This window comes from Nannospalax galili, unplaced genomic scaffold, assembly GCF_000622305.1.
Source record: "Nannospalax galili isolate Female #2095 unplaced genomic scaffold, S.galili_v1.0 scaffold330, whole genome shotgun sequence".
Classification (NCBI taxonomy): domain Eukaryota; kingdom Metazoa; phylum Chordata; class Mammalia; order Rodentia; family Spalacidae; genus Nannospalax; species Nannospalax galili.
Window position 1 is genome coordinate 102,364 of NW_008329640.1, and position 13,383 is coordinate 115,746.

At 37.1% G+C, this 13,383-nt stretch overlaps 1 protein-coding gene across 13 annotated transcripts in view; it reads right to left on the reverse strand.

Moving 5' to 3' along the window:
• The window catches only part of Nrxn3 (neurexin 3), a 1,763,451-nt gene that overhangs the window by 29,435 nt on the left and 1,720,633 nt on the right, over window positions 1-13,383 (reverse strand). The window lies entirely within an intron of this gene.

Sequence of the window (13,383 nt, forward strand, 5' to 3'; positions counted from 1 at the left end):
AGCACCCACATGGCAGCTAACAACTGTCTAATTATTCAATTTAGCTATATGGCTGAGCTACCAATCTGAATCTTTGTCCGTAACTCCAGTCCCAGGGACTTCGACAGCCTCTTCTGACCTCTGTGGGCATTGCACGACATGAATGCACTTACCTACATTCAGGAAATACATGAATACACATAAAATAAAAATAATAAATATTTTTTTTAAAAAGAAATGCCTTAGAGTGGTAGATTTATATATACTTAAAAAGTAAATATATAATTGCAGCATCAAAAAAGAATAAACTTTATTACTACTATTGTCAGTGCTGTAGTTTGACTCACTGGAATTTAATTCATTCTTTAACTATCTCTAGTTATCTGAGTTAATATGAAAGTCCATTATTAAAGCTTGCCTTCAGTGTAAAATGTAGTTTCCTCTAATAAAATGTGGCTAGATGTTGTTGAGTTTGATATTTATCAGTACCAATGAAATGAACCTTACTCCAGGTACAAATCTAATAGAGCTGGATGTTAATTAATGGGATCCAAATAACTTATTATTTCAGGCTTGCTTCTATTAAGGAAGCCAGTGTCACGGCTGCACACTAATAGAAAAACCTATTAGTTGCATAGATTCCAATTTTCTTTATCTATGTTACCCACAGAATGGTAAGTTTCTTCTAATGTTGCTTAATATTTTAGGGTTTCTCTTTATGTTTAGACAATTGTTTTGAAACCATAAAATTATGAAGCAAGACAATGGATGAATTTGATCTCTTGATAACTTCATATACACTTTTTATTATAAAAGAAGAAATTCATTTTCAGTTCAAGACTCAAGTTTGGTGTCTCTATATGGGATTCCAGAAGTATTAATAGCAGACATAGAAGAATACTTCATATGTTTTTGAGCCCTACAATCATCTTGTGATGAATGGACATATATCATTATATTTTAAAGTGAAGATTCTATACCTTAGTGTACTGATACTTGGTGGTAGATGATTCTGTCTTGGTAACTGCTCTGTGAATGGAAGATGTCTAGCATCATCCCTGATCTCTTTCTACTGGGTACCATTAACATCTCTCTGCTTGCAACAATCAAAATATCTCCACATAATTACAAATGTCCCATGGAGGCAGAATTACTCTCAGTTTGAAACCATGGGTTTAGAGGTAAAGAAACTGCATTTAAGAGTATTTAGTGTATTGAATCCAAGGTCATAGAGACAGAGAGTAATAAAGACTAAGTTGATGTTCTAGTCCCCCTTGCCATGATCCAAAATCTAATTTAGGAGACATTCTATATGTGATTTCTTCAGTGTTTCTATTGAGTATTTATCATTGATGTAGGCAATATTATTATGCCATCAAAATAAGAAGGCAAGAAATAACGTGAAGATGCTTGTTAGAGAGAGAGAGAGAGAGATAAAGAGAGAGATGATCTACTCTCCTGTGATAAACGATAAACATTTGGAAGAAATAACTGAAGATAACCAAGAGCAAAGTAAGCTGCAAATTAAAGGTGTATGCTTCTGACTTCAAGTTTGCAAAACTGCAGCACTGATCTTAAATAGTATTTTAAGTGCTTAATGCAATCTGGCTGTTGCTGGCATCTTTCCCAAATGCTCTATTAGCTGTTACAATGGAATGTTGCCAGCAGCCAAATTATCTGTGCTTAGTCCCTGGTGAGTAGTAGGTACAAACAGAAAGAACTCATCTGCACTATCTCAAAGAGCAGAGGAGCTATGCCTGACCAAAATAGCTCCATCCTCCAGATTATAAATGCTGCTAGAAGCCTCCATGTTCGAAGTTGAAAATTATGAAGGCCCATAATGCCAAAGTCCACAGAAACAGAAGCTGTAAGAAATCCATGCTTGTGTTCTATGCTCTCAAAATTACTAATGCTTTCCTAGAGGCATGGGCAAGTGTCCAGGACAATCTGACACATTTGTCTCACCAGAGGAAACATTTTTCCTACCTTGTAGTGTGAAGCCCTATAGCCTCACTCAGTTCTGTGCTAACATCCTTATACATGACCAGCTCTCATGGGAGACACTCACTCACTAGCTCTCGAGTAACTTGACAAGATTATGCAAAAAAGATAAATGCTGTGATTGGTCTGCAGACCTAGGAATCTTCAGAAAGAGTGATGTTTCTAGTCTCTTTGAACAAAATGGTTCAGCGGGAAAGAAAGCAAGCATTTTTCTTAAAATGCTTACAACACTCAATTTCCCATGGAATCTAGACATTTCCATCATTTCTCTTATCCCCTGGTGGTCTCTATCTTTAATAGGACTGCTGACCCTTAAAGACCTCATATCAACACTTTCCCAAAATGGACTGAAACATCCTTGGAGTTTATCTGTCAGTTTAATACTTGTGTCATCAGGAAAAAAAGTGAGTTTATTCAACTTCCATTCCATTTCATCAGTCAGTGCAAAGGAAATGAGAAAGAGTACCGAAAATAGGAAATTTTGAGTTATTAACAATGTTTTGCACCAAGTAACAGAAAATTCACAGACTTGCCTGGGCAGTTTACTTGGCAAATGTCTCTTCATGGAGTAAATGAGTTAAGGGGTAGGTGGTAAAACAGTAGCTTAGCATCTTAATAGAGAGGTTATTCTGCTTGGTTCTGTGTTTCTTTAAACCCCTTTTAAAATATAGACAAGTTTACCTCCTTTGTGAAATGGGTACATTTGTGCTATTGAATAGGAACTGAAAATTCCTTTCTCTAGTCCTGAGCAGTTGCTTTAGACAAGCGTACGGGAGGCCTCCTAGCTTGTAAGATGGCCGTAGCCTTAATTTTCAGGTTCACTGGAAGACAACAGCCTCTCTGTGAGATCCATCTTTCTTTTCTAATTAGATAACTGTAGAAGAGAAAAAAACAAAAACAAACAAAAATACACCCTCATATTATTAAGGTCTGGATTTTAAACTGGCCCAAAGGCCAAGTGTTAGAGGTTTGGTTGCTGGTCCATGGAACAACTGGGAGGTGTTAGAATCTTCAGGAGGTGGGGCCTACTAGATAGAAGTTATTGGAGATATGTCTTTTAATGTGCTATTTGGACCACAGCACTGTCTGTCTCTCTCTTTCTCTCTCTGTCTGTCTCTCTCTCTCTCTCTGCTGCAAAAAGATGAATAACTTTGCTCTACTACCTGTATTCAATTGTGGTATTTTTCGCCCTAGCCTCTCTACCTCTCCTACAAATGATGTGCAATAGATCATTGACTAAATTCTCTGAAAACATGAGTGAAAATAAGTTTTTCTTCCTTTTAAATTGATGTTCTGTTATTTTGTTACAGCAATGAAAGCTGACTAATATACGTATCAAATTATTCTTCCTTACCCAGTTCCTTTATCAACCAAGAGCCATGAAATTTGGTGTTCAATGAGTACACTTTCAGAAAGAAATGTGCCTCTATCCTAAAATTAAAAGAGACAAGGCATTCTTGTCATTATTCAAAGACAAGAGAGATGACCCCCAAGCCTGTTTCTTGATCCTAAAATCTGACTCCATGGTCGGAGAAAAGAATCTGCATAAAGCATTTTTTCTTTCTTTCTAGAAATGGAAAGAACTATTCTAGGTTCCACACTCATTTTTTTCAAACATCGTAAAGAGTCACACAAATATGAAATTGTTAATAAATGCTTGCTAGAACACCATCCTAAGATGATTCAACTTCTCTAAACAAGTCACACTAGAGGAAAACTATTTTTAACAATGGCTTCCTTCATCCTTCAATGCCAAGCCATTGTGAAGGAAGCAGCCTTGATGCTTGCATTTTGGTACAGCATCGAGTGAACCTCATCACCAGGCTTTCCAATGCTCTAAGTGTGCTGCAGATAGATAAACAAGCCCTGCTTGGAGAAAGTGCCTGAATCTGAAGCCATGAAGAAAATCTTCTCCATTCAGAGCACGTTGAGTGAAGAATTTCATTGTAATGAAATACAGTCAGCAATGCTGAGGGCATGCAGGCATTTCATATTAATAAAAAAAGGCATTGTATTCTGTGGCCATGAAAGGCTGGGTGTGTAGATGATGCTGTTACCATGACTCTGTTCTATTCCAGTGGAAACACACTCACTAGCAGTCTCTTTTGAGGAAGAAAAACTTAGGAGTCTTTATCCTTTATAACTAAAAAAACAGGGGCTCGAACTAAACTTTTGTGGCACCACATATATTGATCATTGTGTGGGCAATAAAAGAATTCATTTATAACTTGACTTTGCAAGCTACTGCCTCTTGACTCCATAAATGTGCTATGTCACTTAACAAATCTAAATGGTAATCAGCAGTAATCTTATAAAATGCAATCAGCAGCAAAGTGATTCTTTTTTTTAAAGCAGAGAGTCACCATGCCTGGGCAATGACAGAGAGAAATCCTGCTGCTCCCCAATTGATAGAGAAATTGTGTAAGTGCCAAGTTAGTCCTGAGATGCTGTCAGCAAGCCAAAGCATGACTTGGAAAACTTTTATTATAGGTGAAGCCATTCTAGAATAGATCCTCTATTATTTCCTTTCTGGATAAAAAAATTGTTTATCATTATTATTATTGTATGCAGTCTTAGTATATAGCAGATTTTTTTTATTTCAAGTAAGCACAAACCTTACTTATTTGTTGGGCATTTGTAAATCAGAACATGCAAAACCCACTTTCTCTGAAGTCGTTATCTACATTGAAACGTGATCAGCCACTTTAAAGTTACACATTTGGTACTGTAACTGATAGTGGCTAGAGTGGCTAGGATGTGATGGGGAAGAAAGACTGCGTTTTCTCTGACATGTAGAATTGCATAAATTATAAGCAGAGCAACATTTGATCTCTGCTTCCTCATGACTCTCAATTCTCATCTCTGTACAGCATGGAGGCAATTTCTCTTCTTTAAATGTTGTATAACTAATTGACTAATAGGTGCTACATGTTGCAAAAATGCTTAGAATGTATATGATCTCCTAAGTGGCATCTCTCATATCCAGACTGAAAATACCCAAAGAAAACATGTGTAATCATATGTCATAAACTTAAAGTTTTATCTAAGATTTGAGAATCTGGAAATGTCTTTGGTGACTCTTCCATGCTAAGACAAACATTCTTACCACCTTTCAGTTTATTGATAGGAATTAGTATGCATCTCCATCCTTCCCAAAGCCTACTCTCTTCCCTCGGAGGGCTAAGGCAGTTTCATAAAATTCACCTCTCACATGTGTCTATTCAAAGATGCCAAAGGACCCCAAAGACATCGAGGTTCCTTTTTCCAAGCTGAGGTAAATCCAATGAGCTCCTTGTTGCTTACAGCAGACTCTCTTTCTGAGTTGAATTTTTCTAAAGTCTTAAACTTCTTGCGAGATCAACTGATTTCTCTTTTCTCTTGTTCGGTTAATTCCCACTAACCTCATACTATTCACCTCAAATATGATTTCCTCAGCTTTCCCTGCTCCCATTGTCGGCTGCTGCCTTGTCCCCTGCCCTACCATGATATGCTTCGTGGTTTCAACTGCTTCTGCTTCCGAGCACTCACCAGAGTTTGTCACCACACATTTGTGTGAAGATCACATGACACTTTTTTCTACCAGAACCACCAAGATCATCTCTGGTTCTACTTAGTCTTGTATTCCCACTGCCTCTCTTATGCTTAGCTCATAGTAACTGCTTAATGAGCACTTACTAAATGAAGGCATTTGTGGAAAGCATTGTTACACAGAATGTCTGCGGCTGATCAGTGCTCTGTAAGGAAGTAATATCCTTTGCCATGATTCCAGTTAATCCTGAGAAAGGAAATCTTCCTTTTATGCTACCATACCAGTCCCTACCTTGATCTATGACTAGTGTAAATGAGGAAGGAAAACAAAGCAATACATTAGGAAAATGCTTAAAAACTTGAGCTTGACAACTAACTGCAGTGACCCTGGCTTGGAGGAAGGAATGGAAGAGTAGTCCCAAAGCCTTTTAGGAAGACATTAATGGAATTTGAATATATACTTGTAAAATTTAGATGTATTGAGGTTACTTTTTCTGATTTTGATAACTGTGCTCTCACTTTATAAGGGAAAGAAAGGTTCTGTTAGGAAACTCACACTGAATTATTCAGAGGTAGAGGGAATGATACCAGCAATTTCCTCTCAATCACTTCAGGAGGAAAACTGCCCACATAAATGCATATATATGTCATTTTATACAGAGTCTTAAAAGGCTCTGATTCTTTCATATTCATATATAATATGAAAATATGCATATATACATATATTTGAATATATTTTTATATATGTAGAAATGGCTCCTGACTTACAGTAGTTTGAATTAATAACTTTTCTACATTGGTTATGAAAAGCTACATTCATTAAGTAGAATCTTTACTTAAAAATTTTAATTTGAGGGCTAGGGAGACAGCTCAACTGATAAAGTGCTTGACATATAAGCAGTTTATGTAAGTTCAGATACCTGGTACTCACTTAAAATGTTGGGTGTAGAGGTGCAGGCTTATTCTAGCATTGGGAAGGCAGAGGTAGGAGGCTCTCTGGGGATTGCTGGCCAGTTAGTCTAGCCAAATCTTTGAGTTCCAGGTTTATTGAGAGAGTGACGAGGATACCCATTGTCAACACCTGCCCCTCCCCCAGAGAGAGAGACAGAGACAGAGAGAGTGAGAGAGAGAAAGAGACAGAGACACAGAGAGAGACACACACATATATAATTTTGAATTTTGGTCACTAGCAATATATGTTACAATGCTAATATGTTCCAGCATATTGGGCAACAACAAAGATGCACAGCTCCTGGTCAGACACTTGACACTATACAGTGAGCTAGTTGCTATGTTGTGATGTATGGCAGGTGAGACATAGTAAATGTGTTTCCAGCTGATGGTACTTTTAACTTACAATGGACTTATTGTAAGTTGAGGGTCATCTGTACAGAGAATAGAACAATGAAGCAAAAGTTGAAAATGGTGAATCAAGGACCATAAAGGAGTTGTATGCACTCTTTTTAATATTTTTCCCAAGTTTGAAATCATTTGTAAACAAAAAATAAAAAAAAATGTGTGAAGTGTATGATGCCTGTAATTTTGTAAATAGATGGTGTGTAATTATGCTGGTATATGAACACACACACACACACACACACACAGGCTCTGTGTTTATGTTTCCAGCTGGAAGATCTGTAACTCTAATATGTGGCTATTTTTATATCAAAAGAACAGTCTCTCACATTTACTGATTGGCATTTTCAAAGATGTGTATAAATACAATATATATTTAAAACTCTTAGTTATTAGAATTATGATCATGTTTTTCAAGGTCAGTATGATAGAAAAATAACCAACCCAAATCTAGTCTGTATAATTCAAGAAACTATCATTTAATTAAGTCAGTTTGGGACAAAAAATCAAGATGTACATTCATATGTTGGGATCTAGAGAAGACACGTTGATATATGTAGTGTAATAATGAATGTAAAGCACTTTTCAAGTTTCCCAGTTCTCTCAAGTCAGCACTGTGTTTTATGGTGCCAAGTAGGAGGAAAGGCAGTTGCTGAAGACAATTCTTCGTTGTAATTTTTAAATGGGGCCTTTCTCCAGTGGGTAAACTCTTACTAGGTGTAACATGACAACTAACCCTTCTAGATGAACTTTTGAAGTCTTAAATGAAAATAGAGCTCTAGCACATAGAGCGGAAGAGTCATTATGAACAGAAGCTGGAGGGTGGACCTGTTTATAAAGTTCGGTAGTCACAGATCAGCATTTGTGCCATGCCTGACCCAGAGAGAATCACTAGCAATGTGAAAATTGAGACTGCAGTAAAAATACAATAAAAGATTACTTTAGCAATCAGTGTGATGAAGGAAGCTATATAATGACATTTGGCAGTGGACCTAGAACAGAGCAGCTCAGTAAACAAATGAAGTCAAGACAAGGACATACCATATGGCAGACTGCATACAAATGAAGAAAGAAATTAGATTTTTAATGGTCACAGACACAAATGTGTGCCCTTCAGTAGCACCACTCAATTTTTACAGAACATGGTTTATAATATTATTAATAATCTATGTGCATTATCAAATTACCATTTTAAAGTTTTGGGATATGTTAAGATGTTATCAAATGAGAATTTTTTTAGTCTTTTTTGAGATAGGATCTCCCTGTAGCTCCAGCTGACCTAGGACTCACTATGTAGACCAGACTGGCCTTGAACTCATAGAGATCTGCCTGCCTCTGCCTCTGCCTCCCAAGTGATGGGAATGCTCTTAAAAACAGAAAGTACATTTTAAACTGTTCATTCTATATAAATTTTCAAAAGCATTTTATGCTTGAAAGTAATCACACAATTTCCTGAGTAGCTTCTAATAAATTCATAGACTAACAAAATGAAAGAAGTTTCCTTAGACAAAAACGGAAATCAGAGTCTCAGCAAGTTCTTCATCTCTTAAGCATTGGGTATGAAAATCCAAGCAGTGTGGGTATTTAGAAGTGGCTGCTTTTATCTTTTAAACAACCTGTTGTTTGAGTAGCTCTGCTCCAAGCATCACACTTGACCATTTGATTCACCAGCTGTTTCTAAATATATGCTTAGAAGGAGTCTCTTTCCATCTCCCCCAAAATTGCTTTCATTGAGGGCCTTTTTCCTATTTCCACAAGGGAAAGGGTAAAGTTTGGAAAACAATAGTTGTGGAAAGATCTTACAGCTTTGAAGACGGACAATAGTCATACTTCACAAGAAAAGTGAACTCACAATAAACTAAATGACTGATGTATCTTTTGGATTCAAGGTAATCAAATATTTTAATTCAGTTAATATGGTCTTTGTAGTCACAGTGATAGATGTTCCCTACGTGGAAGAGAGTCTCAATCTATATACGTGGCTTAGTTTTCTGGACATCCTATCAAAGGAGAGAGAGAAGAGGAATGTAAAGTTGTGTGTGTGCATATGTATGTTTGCACTGTGTGTGTGCATGTGTGTGCAGACATATGGAGACCAGAAATTTAAGTGTCAATGCATATGTATGTTTGCACTGTGTGTGTGCATGTGTGTGTGCATGTGTGTGTGCATGTGTGTGCAGACATATGGAGACCAGAAATTTAAGTGTCATTCCTCAGTAGCCTTCTTTTTAAAGGCACCTCTCACTGGTCCAGGGCTTGTTGATTAGGCTGCCTGACTATTAAGCCCCAGGGATACAGCTGTCTTTGCCTCCCCTGTTTGCAGATTACAAAGGTGTGCCACCAGGTCCCACTTTTCCCACTTTTTTACACGTGCTCTGGAGGTCAAATTCAGATTTTCATGTTTTCAAAGCAAGCACTTTACAGGCTTTTTTATTTCCTCAGTCCCATGAATGCAAACATTGTAATGACTCATTTATAATTACATTCTTTCATCTACTTATTGCATTTAACAAGCAGACATACAGGTGAGGGATGGTCTGGCACTACGGATATAGTCAGCACCCAGAGAATAGGCTAAAGAATCAATCATATTCCCAAATGTCTGTCAAAGACTGCTTCACTTCCCACCTGTGTTCTTGTTTTCTAAGCACAGATTTTCGACTTTCTGGTAATGGGTCATTTGCAGGCTACTTTGTGCCCGCTGCTGCGGTGTGACCACCTGGTGCATTCATGGACCATTTATCACTTGATGAACAGGACTGACCTAGGGAACTTAGGCATGCTCAGCTACAATTGAGTCCTACTTATTAGCAGCAGCAGCAGCAGCACTGGCATTAGATTTTTCCAGAAACCTCACTCACCAGGCATTACATTGCAATCCAACTCAGGAAGTGAACAATTCACCATTTTCTGTGTATTACTGATCCAGCAGATTGACTATAAATAAATATTTACAAGATTTCCCTTCTTAGCTTCCTAATAGAGCTTACATTTAAAACATAACATATACACCTTCTTTCTGATTACAAATGCAGTAGCAGTAAGTATTCTATATAGGCATGCTGGAGAATGAGTAACAAAATAAAAATATTACCCATTGGCCACCACTTATTGAGATAACCACTGCTTGGTTACAGATAATGAAATTCTTACACCTGATTCAGGATTTCTAACAAACACTTCATAATTTTGGTATGACTCCTTATGAAGCTAAATTAAGTGTCATATTTTCAATATTTAGATAACTTTCATGATACAGAAGACTATTGGCATAGATCACCTGAGAGACTGAAAAGGGATGAAGAGGTGAGCATTGTGCCTACAAATTCTGCAGTTGCTTTTGGTGAAAATCACATTCCTTATAAAGTATGGGGAACTCAGATTTTCCCTTCTCTTGACGCAAAGATGGATGTTAGTTCAAATATAGGCTAACTTTGCTCTCCAAAATAGCTTTCCTTGTGCTGTTATAAGGCGTGATAGAAATATAAAACTCTAGATTTAGCACGTGAGCTTATTTTTATAGGCATAAGTTAGCTTTCCACAGGCCTCAGAAGTTTCTATTTTTCTTTAAGTATATTTACATTCTTGTCCTGATCTTGGTCCTCTAATAACATTTATCCTAGAAATTTGGAAGTTGTCTATTACATTTTGTGTCCTTTATTTCTTCTTACTGAGGTTATAAAAGGCATTAACACTAAGTGATCACTTTTTAGAATGATAAGTTTCTTGGGACCACAATGAAATAAATGACTTGGGTCTTAAAAGCTCATAATAAAAATTTAAACTTAGGTTTTCACTCTCCAAAGTCTGCTAAATCTCAAGTGCAACATAAAGAGCATTTAAAACCTTATTTTTCTCATTTGTGAACGCTTATTTACTTGTTCTCAGACTGAGTGAAACGTCACAGAAAAACAAAAAGTGGAACGAACAGAGTCACCAACATTATTTCACTAATGAAGAATGCTATAAATTCTAACAAAATATTGCCATTGTGAAAATAAATGGATTTATTTTTGAGATAGGGTCTTGCTATGTATCCAGGCTGGTCTGGAAACTCATATCTCCTTCCTAGTGCTGGGAATACAGGTATGGACCACCATGCCAGGCTAAAAGGCATTGATTTTAACCATCAAAATCACAGGATAAGGTGAGAAAGTGGGTTGGTCTCTAAGTTTCATTTTGTGAGCTCTTAGTGTGTTCTTCTTCCTTCTCCCTTTCTCTCATGAACCAGTGAATGCTTTGCTGTCTGGATCATGTTTGGATTTGAGCTGGGGAAAAGTGCTCATTTACCTGAGGATCTGTCCTGTGTAGGAACATCCTTCTTGAGTCTGTCCCAGGAGTGACTTCTAGCTCTACTAACTTCTATAATTTCCTAGTGTCCTTCATGGTAGAGTTCTAGATTTGATGCCTAACTAGGTCAATGGAATCCTCTTCTGTGTGCTAATAATAGCCAGAAGAAGGGAAGCAATGAATTTTTCACAATCCTCTGAGTTATCTATTGGATGCATCTCAATTTTGAGTGAGAATATTTGAACTATAAAAAAACTATGATTCATGATATTGGTAAAATGGCATGGATTGAAGATTTAATTATAACACTAGTAGAAACTATCCTAGCAACCTTGAGCAAATCAATTGCTTTTGAAGATTTCAGATTTGTTACCTAAGCCAAAAACCATTACAATAGAATCAAAAATTCTCAAAGTTTTTGAGAATTAAATAAAACAAGCATGAAGTTTTACAGTTACTTTCAAGCTTAACTTCATATTTAATGTTAGCAACTGATTGCTTTACAGGAAACTTTACTGAGAGCAAATACAAATTTATGATTGGATTTGAGCATTGTTTGGCCATTCTGATCTTCAAAAAAAGTCCTTTTTTATTTTAGTATTTTAAAATTTAATTTAGATACTATTAAATGAAGACATAGTCTCTCTAATGGCATTTATGGCACTGTAATTTTGTGATCCTGGCTGTTGTATTTCACTACATTGAAGAATGCCTGAGGCAAACAATTTAAAGAAGGATAGAATTATTTTGGCTCACAGTTTCAAATGTTTTAGCTCATGATTGGATGACACTTGTTTCTAGGACAGCAGAGAAACAGAAAATCATGGTGGAGCAAGGCCACTCACTTTAAGATTGTCAGGAAGCATAGAGAGTACAAAGGACTAGGGGCAAGATAAACCCTCAGAAGGCATGCCTTTAATAAACTTCTTCCTCCAACTAGCTCTTCCCAATACCATTCACACAAGAGCATGTCAACAGCATCACTGAGGAGGTTAACATAGCCTTCAATCTAATCACCACCCCATAGCATCACTCATGGGTAGTTAAACCATTTATCATATGAGCTTTCAAGTGGTATTTCATGGTCACACTACAACACTGAACTACTTCATCTGTTAGTTCCTGGAGATGGAGTGCACCTCCTTGTTTTATAGGAAAAGATAGTAATGACCAAGATAGGCACACATGTAAGCCAACCTACTAATAACATAGCAAAAGGCAAGATTATTGTTAAGTGTAATGTAGAGTGAATAAAGTGTACAGCCTTTCTGGTGTTTCCTCTCAGGTCATCAACATCCTTGTTTACTCTCAGGGGGAACTTACTTCTTTTCATCTCTTCAACAACAGTGTATAATTAAAACTCAAATCTCAATTGCATGATTTTAAAGCGAACTTCCATACTGTCTAACCCCATCTTCTAAGGACTCCATCTTTCTTGTCTCCATGTTAGATTTTCTTTGCTTTACTTTTTGTTCTTTCTTTTTTCATTTCTCAGAACCTTCAACTCCAACACATAACCACAGTGGGGGTCTTGCTCATGCAGAAAGTTCATGATGTCATTACTGAGCTGCCAGTCTCCCAGAAGTTAATCTCACATCCCTCTGGGGTTGGAATACATTTAGGAACTATGAGTATAGTTTACCCAGTGTTAACATATGAGTTTTTCATATTTCCTTTCTACAGATTTTCAATTTTAAAGATACTGAAGATGCTAAGAATTTCTTAAATAAAACCCTTAAGCAATAAATGCCATTTTCACAGCAATACTAAGTATGGCTTTCAGCCCATATTTTCCTAACCTGCTCCTGCCTAATCTGCAGCCAGGTGGTGGAATGCATTATTCACCTCGACACAGGATGCTCCTTCCAGCTCCACACTGTATAATCCTTACCTTGACATCCACAGGGCTGAGATATAAATAAATGCTTCTGATGCCTATATATTGCACCTGCATATTCTGCCTACTCAGTTTTGTTTCCACTCACTGCCTGTGTCACCAAGAATGATTTTTTTTCTGCTCCTGCCTAATCTGCAGCCAGGTGGTGGAATGCATTATTCACCTCGACACAGGATGCTCCTTCCAGCTCCACACTGTATAATCCTTACCTTGACATCCACGGGGCTGAGATATAAATAAATGCTTCTGATGCCTATATATTGTACCTCCATATTCTGCCTACTCAGTTTTGTTTCCACTCACTGCCTGTGTCACCAAGAATGATTTTTTTT